Source organism: Myodes glareolus, chromosome 11 (assembly GCF_982192425.1).
Source record: "Myodes glareolus chromosome 11, mMyoGla1.1, whole genome shotgun sequence".
Taxonomy (NCBI): domain Eukaryota; kingdom Metazoa; phylum Chordata; class Mammalia; order Rodentia; family Cricetidae; genus Myodes; species Myodes glareolus.
In genome coordinates, this window is record NC_142036.1 from 80884696 (window position 1) to 80901946 (window position 17251).

Below are 17251 nucleotides of genomic sequence, written 5' to 3' on the forward strand. Positions count from 1 at the left end.
AGTAGTATTATTAATTCCATTTACAAATGAGTAAAACGAGCCTGGAAAAGAAAAGTAAGACAACAACCAATTAAAGACAGAATAGGAAAAATAAAAGCCTAAGCCAGCTTGGCTCTACAAAACACTCACCTGTGCCATACAGGTCAACCCTGCCTCCCAGTGATTCAACTTGGCTAAGCTGCCCTACTAGGCTCAGGCTGCTCCGAACGACACCACCACTTAACATCTGTACAAATGCCGTCAAGCGAAGAAGCCCTGTGCTGCGCTCATTCATATCTTCTCTTTCTGTTTTCGCAGAGAAGAATGTTGCTTTCCTTATTTACAGTTAACTGTTGGTGTTCATTAGATCGATGGACTGAGTTTTATAATTCAGTCCACAAGGGACAGGTGAACTTCAGTTTATTAGGTATCTTCTTTCACATGCTGAAGAAGAATTCAACATGCTTCATCGCCTCAGGTCACACAGCATAACAGTGGCACAAAAGAAAGATGCAAACCCCAGCTCATGTGTCTCAAATTTCAACAGAGATTGATAATAATCCCCAGGATCTGATCTCAGTCTGTTGATGCTTGTCCTTGTGCATTCCCTTTTAAACAAGCAAAGGTGAAAAGAGTCAGACTCCTACCTCACTGCTAGCACGAGCACCAGTTTTCAATGAAACTCATTGATCCTCCCCAGTATCAATAACCTTCTAGCTCTGTGGAGTTAACTGGTCAAAGCTGTCATTTGGTTTTCAGAGTGAACTCCAAGCCAAACCTAACACTTTATCAGAAGTTATCTTCACTGGCTCATGGGAAAAGTTGTGAGTTGTTTTCAGTGTGACTCCCACACTAAAGCAGGCTAGCAGGCGAGACTTTCTTCTTTGTCCCACACAGAAAAAGCTAAATGAGAAACTAATGTAAGAATGTTTCTGAGAAGAGTTTGCCCAGTGAGTGAAGGCAGCTGCCACCAAGCCTGACAACCTGAATTCAATCCCTAGGATCCAGTTGGTGAAAGGAAGGTAGAAGATTCTCATAATTTTGTCTGTGAACTGAGGCTTCCTCCAGCTAACTAGGAAGAGAGTGCATATCCCCACACAATGTCTTATAAAGATGCAAATGTATTTTAAATCACAACTAGTTAGATGAATGAAAAAATTATGAAAATCATGAAAAAAAGAATGATCAAAAACGTTCAATTCTGAAGCAATAGAAACTAGACTAATGTATCATTATCACCTAACATAATAAATACATAAAGGATATGCATATATTCAAATCATTATCTTTATTCATTCTTTTCTTTGTGTCTGTATCTGTGTGAGTGGGGGCAGCCTAAGCGCATTGGAAGGCAAAGGAAAACCTGTTGGTTCAGTTCCCTCTGTCACATGGGTTTCAGTTTCGGCAGCAAGCCTCTTTACTCCCCACCCCAAGCCATGTTGCATGCTCAACAAGCGTAATGTTTAATTAAAAACTTTTAATAGCATATTCCTGCTACTTCTTTATGACAACTGGATGAAGAGGGGAGAAGGACAAGAGATGTTGGCCAGCACTAACTGAACACATAGCATATTCTGAACCCTGATTAAACTTGGTATAGATCTTATGTCTCCATGAGGGAGCTGAGGCTCCATATGGAGAAACAATTTTCCAAATTCATGCAGTGGCAAGTGCCTGATTAAAACCTTTTCTTATCTGACTGCAAAATCCAGACTGTCAAGAAGAATCTCTGTCCCATGCCAATGACATAGTTTTAGAAAAAGGCTAATATTAATCCTTTGGGAAGCACTTCTCCCAATGTTTCCAACGGGAGGCTCAGGGCCTTCAGTTCCTCAGCAAAGATCTGATACAACACTTGGTCAATCTTTATCACTTTCCACAAGGCATAACTTGATCAGTACAATCTCATATCATGAATAATGAACGCAGTATAATACAACTCATTAAGAATTTTCATTTAAGCATGATTATTGATATGTATAATCAGACAATGTACTATATACTAAAATGACCATGACTGCATTGCAGAGGGACTCAGTGGACTTCTAAGATTTCTATCACATTTCAGAGGACAGAAGCTGAGTTTAAAATAACTGAAGTTTTCTTGACCATAAATATCCTACAGATTGCATAAGAGAACAATGTTCTGAACTTATCATTTTGCTCCTAAAATATGAGTCAGTGTGAAAAATACTGCCAATTTTCTATTATTTTTCTATACTTTGAATATCTGGAAAAGACAAGGCACATTTCCAAGTCTAACGATGTGCCATGAACAATCTTCCCCATCAGGAAGGGTGGCCCTCTTCTGGGTCAGCACGAATTCCCTTCATCTCTTCCCACATGCACTGGGAGTACTAACACACTCCACCATAAGCTTCAGTGAAGTGTGAGGTTCTCCACTGATGCCGTCATGTCTAGTTACATAGCAGCACGCTGCCCTGTGCGTCCTTTGGGAGTGACGTCTATGCATCTTTGAAGGTAGAGATGTTCTAAGACAATATACTACCTGGTCATTCATCCAAAAGTGGCATTTCATTTCAGCTGACAAGCAGGAATACATTCGTAGCTGGTGCAGATTGATAATGAGAAGCATATGTACCACAGCCACTAGACTCAAATATTTTTATCTATACTGATCTGAATCAAACTCTCTTGATAGTTTTATTGAAATGAAGAATTTCAGAAACTCTGAGAGTAACACTTCAGATGCTTTGGGAGAATCACTGACAAAAAAAAGTCCTAAGTAGCAACCAAATAGCAGAGGATAGAGGCCTTTGCTGGTATATTGTCTGTCGAGTAAAGATTTAATCTGTGAAAATTGCTTGACTTTATCCAAAATATGGATATAGTAGTTCTCTCCAAAACATAGACTGAAAAGAGGGTGTGACTAAATAATTACAGGGTTTTTTTTTTTTTAATAAGATACCTGACTGAGCCATTCCAGGAGGTGAATGGAGGCCACTGGTAAGAAGACAAGACTGTGGTAACCACAAGCCAGCTCTGTTCTCCCCAGTCTAGAGAACATGACACTCTTCTCTCCTGGCTCTCAGATGAGGTCTGCCAGGAAGAGAATGGCATGTTCTTAAAAGAAAAATCAACAATGGGAAAAGTCATTTTGGCCTGTGTGCTTATGCGTCCCCTATTTCATCCATCCTACCACATTTCAGCTGGGCTCTTACTGAGGGCGACTAAGGGAGAGCCACCAAACTGATGAGGGAATTCTACACTGTCTGGAGACTTGATTTCAAATGTCATTGAATACAGAGCCAGAATTAGTATAATAGATTCCACAAACTGGGGGGAATAAATAGGTAGTATTAATATATATAATATATTATATAATATATAGGTAGTATTAATATTATATAATATGCTACTTCCTCAAAGCACCCCCACTATTTAAAGAAATAACTGTAATCCAAAACAACCCTTGCCTAGCATGTACTTCACCAGATGTGTGGATGTAATTTCAAAGTACAGACTCTATTCTTTCTCCACTCAACCCTCCAGGAAAACTCAGCAGGACTTTCTCCATGAATGATCCCATACCCACACACTCTCACCAGCAGGATGGCAGAAACTCAGTCGCAGGCAACAGTCACTTTTGATGGCGCCTCTTTAGAGTGGCATTTTATCAACAGTAACACATGACTCTTCACCAAGCATGCTCATTAGATTGGCATGTTATCGACAGTAACACATCACTCTTCACCAAGCATGTCAATGTACTGGGTTTGGGGTTCTGAATCTGTGTCCCAACACGAGTTTAGGGGCAGAGTGTGGCAGCGAAAGTGTCACAAGAGCTACATGAGCGGCATTGGTCTTTGACTTCCAGGAGTCTCCTTTTCTAAACCGGGATAAGAAAATGAATGAGTGAGAAATTACTAAAAGAAAGTTCACAAGTAAATACTGCAACCAAAGAAACAACAGATTTCTTATTTATATGAAGAAAACCTAGAATAAGACCATCTCTTTTAGTGACACAGGGATTTCCTATTCCTTGTGGACGGACATTCCATTTCAAAGCCAAAGCCTTAGACATCACTGCCACACACACTCCCAAAAAGAGAAAAAAGGCTTGAAAGCTCACACCTTACAATCGCAGTGTTGGGAGGATGAGAACCATTGCAATCTTGGGACTTTTGAAGCAGCATTCCTGTAAGTTTCCATTCAGAAGAAAGCACAGCTGGGAATACTGAGCACTTCGGACCCTGGATGGCTAAAATGTTTTCTAAATCACTCATGTTAGCGTGGTCTGTAAGACCACACAGGGTCTATGTGTCACTGAAACTTGCCAGGGGTGGGTTCCCTTTCTCTCCCACATGTCTGCTCATTGGCAATTCTTGCAAATCAATATTAACGACTTTCATAGAGTTGGTTTTCTCCATCTCCAGAAACAATATCTGCCCATATCTAACATCTCAAAAAGGAACGAATTCTTGGATGTTTACAGTTAACAACTGAATTATATAGCCCTACTCCTGTATGAGTAAGCATGCGTGCACACATGTATATACTTTGAAATGTATCTAAACACTGGGGACTTCTAAAACATCTGCTGGCCATTAAGGGTTATAAAATCTTGCCATGCTCAGCGGTACCTGATATCATGTGTCTTCAGACTGCACCGGGCTGTAAGAGTTATTTACACAGGAACAGTGAGGGAAAAAGTAGATTATGGTAAGTAAATTATGCAATCTTTTCCGGATATCAGAAGCAAATACCATCCAAGTAGCTCTCCTTGCTCTGTCAATTCAGCTACTGCATCTCTACCACTAAACTAAACAAAGGTACAGCAGATTCCAACGAAGTAGCAACAGGATGGAAGTCGTGTTAATTTCATGATTGGCATTCGTGAGGGCTTTGTGCTGCGGGAGGACTCTGTGCTGAAGACATTAGACATGTAACGTTTGCAGTACCCCTGTGAGACGAGCATCATTGGCACACATCCTGATCGGTTGAGGAGACGGTGACACGTACTTGCAGGAAAACCAGAAACTGTGCTGGGCTCCTAACTGGCTAGGCTGCTTCTATTGAATACTGCTCTGGGAGCACAAGAGATATAATGAGAAAGAGAAAATGTTCGCGTTTACTATTTAAGAAATTCTAAGGGTGAGTATAGAGCAAAGTGGGGCACACAAAAGCAAAACCTATGGAAACATATTTGGGACAAAGCTACATTTCATTTGCAAACCCCCAGTGTCACACTCTTTCTGTCGCTGGGGTCAGATCTATTTCTGTGCAATCTTTCTCAAAGCCTGGTGCGCTAGAGAAACCCTCTCTTGAGGGACCACCTCCTTCCCACGTGCACGGATATATACGTCCTTGAGATTCACATTTTCAGCTTTTAATTTTTTAGAATTGGCAATTATGAAACCTCAAGCAAAGAGATAAAAGTTATACAAACTCATTTCTCCAGTTCCCTTTATGTTCTGATTCCATTACCATGGCTAAGCAACCCATAGTCAATATTATCGTAGAGACTGACCATTTAGATTTGGACTTTTTTGTTGTTAAGCAATGTCCTTACTTCTGTTGCTTGATTCCAGTTTATATGTTGTCTATTTAGTATGCTTATGCTATCATCCTATGAATCATCAGAAAGGATGAAAAAGTTTAATTGAAAGTACCAAGTACAGTAGTCAACATTCATGAGAAATCATGAGAAATATCACAAAAGTTTCACCATTACTCCTTTAGTCTATTCTGTTGTTGGTTTTAGGAGAAAGCTCTAAAGACAGGCTTGAAATGAAGGGAAGTGCAAGGCTGTAAGATGGGACAGCAAATGGGGGGTACTTGCTAAGGGACCATGAAAGATGAGACATTTGTGGATTTCTGGTAGGTTGTTTCATTTATCCCAACTTTTAATACGTATAGAAACAACCAGGTTCTTATTCCATTAGAGCATGAACAAAATTGATTCAAGCTGTGAAAGGTGTAATTTCTTAAACATTTCAGTGATGACTAGGAAAACAAAAAGGAGGGGGGGCAGCCTTATACACATGAAAGAAAGGGAGGAGGGACAAAAGAAGGAGTTGAATGAGTCCAATCTGGAGGCCCCCTTGCTGGAGTGCCTAGCACAAGGAGAAGCTATGGCATTTTAGGTTCAGCCCAGAGTCAAGCCACTTATGCAGCATAGGCCTCACTGAGAGAAAAATATGTTTCTATCCATGTAGATTATAAAAGAAATATTCACTTAAAATCTTTTTAAATGCCCTTGAAAATTAACTTGGATCTTCTTCATAAACGAAAGAATTGATATATCAATATGCTGAAGAATTGCCAAACAGATGTCAAATAACCTTCATTTTGCAATAACAACCTTCCTACAAACCTGACATCTAGCTATTCCAGTTAACACTGCATATACAACTCAGAAATTATACAGCTGAAGAATGAAATATTAATACATGACAGCACATCGAAAGTAGATGAGAATGAAGAATCACAAATGTACATAAATTGGCCAAACAAGGCTACATATGTTAGCAGCTTCCGTGAGAACAAAATTCATTGACTGACAATTTGCATCAAGTTTGCTTGCTTATTTTGCAAACCACAGAAATGGGTTGCTGTGGCAACTGCCACGTGCAATTTAGCTTGCTGTAGGGAAATGTCTCTTGGAGTACCTTTTAAGAAACAAATACACCATGCTTTTTACTGTTCCTTCCACCCTAGGGAGACAGATCTCCCAGCACAGAGGCCTGTTTTTTTTTTCATAGCTTTAAGAATGGGCCTGCTTTTCATCTTTGCCATCTATATTACCTGTAACACATATTTATGGGGGAAAAGAAAAAAGAAATCTATAAAAATACTACTTGCCTGTGTGTCTGGGTCACGGTAGAGACCAACACAGCTCTGTTAGCTACATTAATGCCACTACTACACATACTGAATCCCTGTAAATACTCCCAACAAGAGTCTATGGGCCAATTCTTAACGCAGCAGCCAAGGCAAGTTTATTTTCCTAGGTCAGAACAGACACCATTAGCATTCTGGGAAGGACCCCTAATCTCATAACACACTTTCTAGTTTCACAAGCACACTAAACAGGACTTTAGGACATTCGCATCAGTGTTAGCACTCAGCACGGCAAGCGGCTCACTATCTCTACGCTAAGTCAAACAGAATACTCATTTCTGCCCACTTCTCACACAGATCCCCCAAAACTAGGAGGCAAAGTATCTAAAATCAATTCAGGAATCAGTTTTCCTCCTTGCTTCTGTTTGTTTTATTCTATATTTTCCTGTCTGTCTACCTATCTGTTACAAGGAAAATCCTCTTGACTTGGGCTCCAAACGTTAGGATTGCAGGCTGCGACCACATGTGGCCCTGTTCTTCCAACTCAGAGACAAGATGACAACTTTCCTGTCCTCTTCAGATGCTGGTGTGATGACACAGATGTGTCTTCTCTCTCCACCAGCGCAGCTCAATGGGAGCTTGTCAGTGGCTCCCTAGTGGTGCCCGCAGAGATCATAGTTTCAGTTACAGACGCAGCAGGGTGAAGATAAGGAAAATGCATCTGCTCGAAGGGACTAGAGCGTTATAAGTGACTCTGTAACAACAGGAACTAAAATGGGTGTGAGAAAAGAGTCCGCATGCTGGGTGCTGTTGTAAACTGCCCTCACAAGCCTTCAGACATGGATGCCAGGACTGTGTGGCAACTGTTCTGGGCTGGGTCATTCATTATACAGGACAAAACACATAAATTGATTTCCCCCACTTTTCCTTAGGCAACAATAAAGAACAATCAATTTAAAAATAATTGGAGAAATTTGTGTTTTGCTCAGACGAGTAAAAGAAAACATTCATTCAACAGTACCACACAGAATCGTCTGCTTAATAGCATTCCTAATATGTTATGCATTTATTCAATCTACTTCCTTCTATATTAAAATGCAAAAACAATTACTGTGGATGTAAATCCTAGAAAACAATCAAAGTTTCTATTAAATCAGAGAAGACATTACGCTGCAGTGTGATTTGAGGATGCTCATGAATAGACAATACTTGGAATTTCTCTCTAGGAAGTGAAAAGGAGGGGACCAGAAACACAAATTCCTTTCCGTCCCCTCTCTTCCCTTCTCTCTTACTTTTCCCCTCGCCGCCCTTTTCTACCTATCTTAATAAGCCAGAGTTGGAAGGGAGCATTTTTCTTGGATGTCTAATAATTTAAATTATGGAACTACATAAAACTTCTTAATGCTACATATAAACCTTGTAACGGGTACAAACTCCTTTTCAATACTTCCATTATAAACAATTTACGTTCAACTGGTCAATCAGAGGAATATTAGTCCTTCAACATTTTTGCTCCTTTATCTCTTAAAAAGAAACTGGGTAACTGTTTTATATGTTTATATAAATCTATATTAAAGCCATTTCTCTTCATTAAAAACTCAAAATACATGTTCAAGAAAAGGCGACTGAACATAAAGCTATGAATAAAAGAATCTGTGTGTGGAGAACAGGCATTTTCCATTTTACTGTCTGAATGGAATTTTTAAAATCCACATGCTTTAATTGGGGGCGCTGCTACAGTAATAATCTCAAATATGAGATTCAATAAATGTGTTTTCATGCTTTGATTAAATGTCAAGGCCACAGATTTGTTATTTCAGATCTGGTGAGCAATAATTTCATTGGATAATAATGAACTCCTAAAGATTTATTTGAAGTGCTCAGCTGCCCGTTACAAAGCTCCGATTCATTTACAGTGCCTTCAGCTCTGCTGATAGCACTGCAGCATCCAGCATACCGGGCTCACACCCGGAAGCAGGCTTTACTCTCTTCCTAGGTGCGGTGTCCGCTGAAACTCAACACCAGTGTTTGTCCAATCCTACTCAAAGGAGATAGCAATTGAATTTGCATCATTTTTTTCCTTCAGAGTGTACACACACACACACACACACACACACACACACACACTTCCTTAGCAGAGTGGCTTTCTTTTCTGAATTCACCATCGTAAATGTCACTTCCTGGCAATTCTTCCCACTCTAAGCCACGCAGTGTGACCATTATTTCCCATTTGATCACTATCAGCTGGAACTAGCCAAATCTGGCCTCCAGCCACACCAGGCCAGTTTTCTATAGTGCTTTTCTCAGCACTTACCCTCCATTATCTTGATGTTTGTTATTACTTTTTGTTGTTGCTACAATACTTTCCATGATTCTTTTCAATCTTTTAGCACTTCCAGACATTAAGAGGATATTATGCCCCCATTTACATGGTTCCCTGTGCTGTAGCAAGGCCAAAAATTATGAAACCCTATGTCTTATGTCTCCATTATTATACTATTACACTACATACAGCTTACAAAAACCAACTGAAAACCACCCCCTCATTGAGAAAGATATAAAAATAAATATTGTTTCCTTGGGTTTACAGACAGCATATTTACCAAAGGTCTTACACAAGACAGATAGGGTTGGAGTTTTCTTTTAAGATTATTTTTCAACAGTTTGGATTTAATTACATATCCTCGTATGACAGTATTTTCACGTGGGCTTTGTTCTAGTTTCATAGTGTCCTGAAATAAAATGCATGCATACTGATGTCTCATTTGCTAAGTTTGTATCCTCATTCAGTAACCCACTCAACTGCACTGTAAAAGTGAGATGAGCAAGGTAAAATGACTGCCTGGTATAGCAGCTTTAAAAATGGGAATCATCATAATTTATACTTTTAAAATGGCATCCATTCATTCATTCATTCGTCTATTCATTTACTCATTTCACAGATATTTATTGAGGGGCATTGTCAGTCACTATTTTAAGCATTAGACCCACTGGATAAAGGCCAGCAAGAAGCAAGATGGCTCAGCTGGTAAAGGCAATTATTGCCAAGACTGATGCCGTGAGTTCAATCCCTGGGACCCACCTAGTGCAAAAGGAGAACCAAATCCCAGTTTTCTCCTCACTTCCACATGTGCAAAGAAACAAAACAAAGCAAAACAAAAAGAAAACAAAAGCAAGCACATAATTTCTAAAACTCGTGGCTTTTATGGAAGCAATGCCAAGTCATAAATGGAGAGCTCAATGAAGGAATCTATTTAAAAAAAAAGCATTGTTGAATAGAAGAATTAAAGGCAGAATAAATGGCATCCACTATCATTTGATGTGTTCACTGCTATGTAATATCCTCTATTTTTTCTTTCCCAAAAAGTTTTAAAAGGAGTAATGTTTAAGGTCATTGTGTAAGAAGAAAAGCATGTATGTGCTCATGAGCTGAGAACGACATTGGGCTGGAATGAAGGTGTTATAGGTAGGTAAGGGCACAGACTCTCTACTCACTAGGCTGGCTAACTAAAGGACCCATGTGTGGCTAACAGAGATTCACGGAACACAAGCTAAGCTATAGATGGCTCATAATGAAGGCGGGATCTGGAATCAAGTTAAGATGGCATTATTATTCTTGGACCAACTCATTAAATCTTTCTAAACATCCCTCTGTCACATGAGAAATGGACATAGAGCTGTCAGGACTATGGCAGAACTCATACAAAGTCGTGGGTGGAAGCTGAACTGAATTAGATGGAGTAGCTCATTAGTTTGACCATTGCTGCTATTTTTGTTGTTTGTTGTTGTTAATGGAAATGATAAAGGCCTTTAAAAGAATCTTCTAGGACCAGTGCTATAGTAAAAACTAGAAGGATGAGTAGACTATCAAAATCCTATCTGTCCATGAACACTGGAATTAATCTACACTGCAGAAAATGGCACGCCATTTATAATCTATACTTCACACAAGATGTGGCAGTTCTGACCAAAACAATATTATTCCCTCCAAGAAAATCCAAGCATCATAAATGATGAAAAAATTTTAATTTTTGCATTTATTTTCATTTGGGTGTCTAAGCGCAGTAAGACTGCAGACATGCCATGAACATCAGTGCTACAGCCATACCTTGCTTGAGAGATTACTTTCGAAGCTCAGAGCTGCAGCTCAGGAAGTTTCTCAAGCCTTCAGCCGCACTTTTGTTTTGTTATTTTAAATCCTTCTTGTGGCCCCGGGATAAAAACCATAGCAATGCTGCTTTAAGCAATTTGTCAAGAGTATGATGGGAAAAGCACGGAGCATGACGGAAGTCTGGCACAATTTTGAAATTAAAATACAAACCATTCAATGCTCATTATAAAGAATTAAGGCTCCAGACCACATCTGTGTGGCCTACTCCCTCAAGTAGAGCATCATGCTTCACTGATCTCACGTCGGTCAGGGCTCACCCTGGGCAACCGAAAGAGTAGTCCTGCAGTTTTCTCAGAGCATGTGAGGGAAAAATTTGAGAATGAGATATGATTATTATTTAACTTCCTTTCAAAGCATATTTTATTGTCTCAAGGTTCAGCAATAACACTGATAGTCTATGTTTTCGTTTTCTTTTTTCCTTTTCTTTTAAGCAATGAGTATTGATTTCAGGGATGGTCACCTGGCATTGGATAACCATTAGAGGGCTAACGGTTATCCTGATCTCAGCGTTCCTTAGCTGCCTGCAATTCTTTGTCTATCGATGGTGCTCCCACAAAACTTCCCCTTTCATGCCAAAGCAGGTTGTGTATATGGGTATGCGTGCATGCATGCGCATTTTCTATGTGTATGTTTGTGTGTGTGTGTGTGTGTGTGTGTGTGTGTGTGTGTAAAATAACTACTAAAGACAGACCATGATTCAGAGAAGAAACAATTTTAAAAAAGCAAAGAGTGTCAAAATTTGATTATAAATTGGGCAAAATCTGAAATACCCAGGGTCCATAAACTCTGAGCCACTGTTAAGGTTCCTCTAAGAACTGACCTTGAGAGCCCTGTGATAGCATCAGAGGTAAACCCTGCTGTCACCTCTGTGTGTGACTGGCTTCTTATCCAGATCCTTCCACCCCATCTCCACAGGCTAGGGACTTTTACTTCAACTGAATTTATCAAAGAGATAAAAACAAGCTGAGGACATCTCTTGGCTGTCACCTATTTTTGCAGAGCTTATAAAACAGAAGGCTTTCACATCTGAAATCAAGATAGACTAACACTTTTGGGGGAAATGTACACATGCTTATGATACCCATCCGTGCAGAAGGGAAGGCCTGTAACTGTGGCTACAAGACAAAATGAGGCTAGAATCTCTCTATTTCATTATCTTAATCTTACCTGACAAATGTCCAGTCTTCAAATAATTCAAAGGCTAGACACTACAAAGATGGCACATTTTGACTGTCTTTCAATGAAGAAAAAAGATTTTAAATTGCTTGAAGTATTGAGCTCATTGCCCCCAATGCTTTCACCGTAAATCAAAGGTATTGAAGTACATTTACATCAGACATGTATCTCCAGATCACGACAGTAGTAGGGTATCAGCCTTTCCCGTTACTCAATCAAAAGAGTGTACCAAAAAAGTCACATCCAATCCTTGATGGAACGTCCTCCCAGATAGAAAACACATATGGCATCTTCACAGATCAACCTATAGCACTGACTTCTCAAATAAACTTGGGGTGAATGAAAGAGGAGGTCTAAAAGCTAAAAGTCAAGGACACATATTCAGGGAGACCTTTTCTGTGACTGATGTGAGTACTAAAATATAGACTGATACTCATTTAACCAAAACTTCTTTAGATGAGGATAAAAACGGGCAAAAGTCAAAAACTAGTGCATAAATTTCATAAATGACTTTCAGGAACTCTGAGCAGAGACAGAGTAGCCCAGCACATGTGCACATGCACACATTTTCACCAAGAAACATCTGTCATATGTGTATGCAAGTGTGCATGTAATTAATCAATTAGAAAATCTCCAGGGCTGAGTAATTAAGTGAGCACTTGTCTAGTATATACAGGAGTAGAAGCTCAGTGCTGAATACACATACGCTTACATGAGCGCATGTGCACGCGCGTGCACACACACACACACACACACACACACACACACATCTCAAAACCTGCACAAATTTGTATTTGGTCAGGTCCAAAGAATTATTTTAAAGATTGCTTGTGATCGTAGTGAAACTATTTCCATGGTATAGCTTGATAAGCTTTCAAAAATCTGTTTTTAAAGGAAGTTAAATGCGATGAGAGCCTAAGAATGTCACGAAATCCCAGCATACGCCCTTCAGATGTGCAGGTGACTGGTGCTATCTCAGGAACAGCCTGTAATTAGTGCATCTCAGTGGGCGAGAAACATTTGGACACAAAATGAAGAGATTTGAATCCAGGGCTGTGTTAAGATGCAGGCACCTAAGCCCTGGCTCTTTGCCTCCTCTGGAGCTGGTTGGCCTTCAGCTGATGACTTCAACGATGCTCCCTTTCCTTTACTACTGTGTCGCAAAAGTACGAGGAGAGATACTAATAATGGTAGACAATTAATTTGGAATAATGACAGACAACTAATTTGATAGCCTATAAAGCCCATTATGAGTAAAATTCACTGATGCTAATTTGTTAATGGTGCACGGTAGAGTAATGAATACAAACATGATCAAATAAAGAATTCAAAGGTTAAACTCAGATGAGTTATCACCTTGACAATATCAAACACCTTAAAAGCATTTTTATTCACACAATAGTTTCATGTCATATAAACTTAGAATATGAAGAGATCGCAAATATCATGTAACCCAAATTCTATTGGTGTTCTGCCATAGTTCCAAAAGTGTCTTATAAATCAGTGCCCATGTTTCTTTATGCAAACAAGCATTATTTGCCTGATTCAATAAACAGGTCTTTTCAAATATAAATATTTGAAATATCCACTTTCTTTAAAAGGTGATAAATTTAGATAACTGGGTTTGAGAGACTAGAAAATAAATGTTTTCCAAGTTAAGAAAGAAAGAACAGTTGTTTTTGTTGGGATGTATTTAGTAAAACTCAACAATCCTTTGGGGTTATGAAACCTTCAATTAGCACTGGAGAAAGGCTGAATTATACAACAAGGGACTTTAAAGTCAGATAAGAGGAGGATGGATTTAAAGATCTTTATACAAATGAACTTAGCAATTTGTGACAGAAGAAAGGGGGAAGCTGGATTTTAATGTCTCCATGGCAACTTGCTATCTTCACCGATTTTCCCCTTTGAATCAAGTATCAAAATGTTTCTCTTCCTCATGGTGCGGCCTTTAAAATGCACATAAAGAGGTACAAGTGAAAGGCACATTTTTTTCCTAAGTCATAAAGCTTCACTGAAAGGACAGTAGGCTTTAAATTTGCCTTGCCCACCTGTTTCTCCACTACACTAAGGGAGTATTTTATTATAAACATCACAAAAGGCCAGATGACTGGGGGCTGCCTGCCCACAAACAGGAGATCACTCAGGAACTGGCTAACAATGGGACATAGGCAAACATGGAACATGACAACATTCTCTTCACTGAGGAGAGCACAAACCTCTTCTCCATTAAAAGATTCCTTACAGAATCCCATCTAAAAATAATTTTTAACTTGTTTTAGGTTCTGATCTAAAGCTACATTAATAAGAAATCTCAGCTATGATGAGTGTCTACAGGCATTAAAAAAATAAGACACGAGAATTCTTAAAATTGATTTCTTTTGGTGACTTGAATGGGAAGGCTTCTTGCTATCAGTATTCCGTATAAAATATTCAAGGCCTGCTGCTCTTCTGCAAGCAAAATCTGCCTGGGGAGGTGATGGGAAAAATTAAATAAGCTGTGGGAAAAATTCATGAAGTACAAAGGGGCACTCACATTAGGAAGAAAAATCCCACTTTTCCAAGTGTTTCCTAAGTTAAACAAGGGGTGGGGGGTTCAGCCAGGCCACAGAAAAGGTTTAGTGTAGCTCTAAAACTATAGTAAATGTCTTTTTTAAAAAGTTTAGCTTTAAAAATAAGGTGATTTAAAGAATGAAATGAAAAGACACTAACTGGTACAGGATGCACCCAAAACTGCTGAAGGACTGGGCGGATAAGTGGAGGGGAGACGAGGGTGGATAAGTGAAGTGGTGCGGAGCGCCACTGGCTGTGAGCTGGCAGGGGTCGTCCTCACCATGCGTAAGCATCTTTCCAGCCACCATGGGCTATGATAAAGTGTTCCATTCTAAGGACATTTCAACATCATTTAAACTTTTAATATTTTCAATTTATGTAGTTGTAACATGTGAGTATATTGTCCTTAGAACTAAAAGATAAAAGAAAATGTTTTAAAATAGTTCTCTATGAAAGCAAACAAAAGCAGCCGAAAAGAACAAAAGTGAAGTCGTGCAACGCAAGTTCCAGGACAGGCAGGGCTGTTACACAGAGGAACGCTCTGTCCAATCACTTTCAAAAATGTACTCTGCTCTTAGTGACATGCATTTGCATAGTGCTTCATTACCACATTTTAGGGAAATGAACAAGAAATTTTGTCTGCACATTAAGTACTTCTTATGCATTAATCAGTCAATTCATAACTACTCCTAAAATCTTAAAGATAAAGTCATAATACAGATTTTTCTCTGAAGTATGAAATCCTTGATAAATGATGGCATATAGGAAACTATTTACCTATATCATAAGTTTTGATCGAGTTCACATTTTTCTAAATTTGAAATGCTTGTTTCACAAGGTCTTTATCTTTTATTCTCCGTGACCAAGAGCAATGAAAGATAGCCAGAATGTTGGGGCCTGGAAGAGGAGGCTGGGGGTGTCTTAGGAATTCCTTCTTTTTAATTCCTTAGTTACTTATTTTTAAACTTTTAATAGCAATGTATAGTAAGAGGAAGAAACCCCTTTTAAAATCAGCTATATAGCTGAAATTCTCCAATGAGCAATCGTGAAAACATTTTCTCAGTAGTGAAACTGAGGCACAGGTTGAAAACGTGGCTATGTTTTAAAATGGCTGTAACATCCATCACTTTCTCAGTCTCTAATAGATTCTTCATAAAGAAAGGTGAGATTCCTCCTTGTAAACTATCAATACAGGAGAGGGAAAATGTTGTGAAGTCCGATGGTGCATGCCTTTCTGATTGCTGCTTACTGTTGGAGACTTGAAACATTTTTAAATGATCGTAATTATTGTTTGATTTTCTATCTTTCAATACAAACTACTGAAAGACATGCTTGTAGGTTATTTATCAGCAAAGTGTTAACTAAGCTCTGATCAGCCAATTAAATGTATCAATCTGATCAAATAATTTGAGTTGAACAATAACCCTAATTATAATATTCCTATGTTCTGGGATATAGCAAAAGAAGAATCAGTCAGTACCTAGCTAATCATAATCTAATAGCTTAACTATATACTGTCTTCTACTAATAATCTCATTTTGAGTAGATACTTGAAGAATGTAAACAAACACTAAGACAGCAGATAAAAACTAACAAAGAAAAAGCTTCCAGCCTAGGGGCTTGGGTTCAGTATCAACCATGGACCAGGACCTTGGGCCCAGTCTCTTAGAGTAGTTTTTCCCATAAGAGGAAAGGAAGCTGCCATTCTCACGACTGGGATAATCAAGAGCTTCCCACTCGACAGATTCTTCCCATAGACCAGCTCAAATGAATTTTGAATTTTGAATTTTGAGTTTGTATATCACTAAGGAAACTCTTGGTTTTACAAGTCTTCTGGATAAGCCTAGTCAAATTCGACTATCTCCATAGTACAGCTAAGCAATTGATGGAATCAGAAAAAATATTCTAATTAAATATGAATATAAAATTTCAAAGATACACACCAAGATAACTTCAAAAAGTTACATTCCTACATTAATCTTGTCATTTAATAATTCACCTTCTGGTTAACTTGCAGGATACAGGCTCCCCTAGACACAGCAGGAGAAATCAGATCCAATCAATTAGCTGGCAGAAGGTATGGCTCCTTCATTCTCAGTTGAGGGATTTATTAAAGCACACAGAAGTGCATTTTGTAGCTTCCACTTAGGCTTTTCCTGCATCTTGGACCTAAGAGGCAATTGGTTCTATACCAGTTTCATTCAGCTGCCATTCCTGTAGACTTCCATATTCCGGGTCTCACGCTTCTTTGTATTCTATAGTTTACTAGTGCTTTGTCTCCTTACTGAAAGTTCACTGTAGGAAGTTATAGTATTCATGGATGTTTTTCTCTACTGGCTATTAACCCATAAAACATAAAAGCCACTAAGTTATAAATGAATAGGACCACAGATACAGTACATCGGTGGTTCTGAACCTGTGGGTGGTGACATGTCAGATATTACCTTGTGATTCACAACAGAAGCAAAATTACAGCTATGAAGTAGCAATACAATCATTTTATGGTCGGGGGGGGGTCACCAAAACATGAGAAATTATATTCACGGATCAAAGCATTTGGAAAGTTGA

The 17251-nt window shown here is 38.9% G+C and overlaps 2 protein-coding genes across 7 annotated transcripts in view; one reads left to right on the plus strand and one right to left on the minus strand.

Annotated features, from left to right (window-relative positions):
* The window catches only part of Immp2l (inner mitochondrial membrane peptidase subunit 2), an 845970-nt gene that overhangs the window by 431772 nt on the left and 396947 nt on the right, over positions 1–17251 (minus strand). The gene's annotated exons all lie outside the window — the stretch shown is intronic.
* The window catches only part of Lrrn3 (leucine rich repeat neuronal 3), a 29362-nt gene that overhangs the window by 7589 nt on the left and 4522 nt on the right, over positions 1–17251 (plus strand). The window contains exon 2 of one of the 2 annotated variants that reach the window (XM_048415458.3): positions 16701–16760. The exons of the other annotated variant lie outside the window; for it this stretch is intronic. The gene's annotated coding sequence lies outside the window, so the exon portion shown is untranslated. The remainder of the gene's footprint in view (positions 1–16700; positions 16761–17251) is intronic. 2 annotated transcript variants of the gene reach the window in all.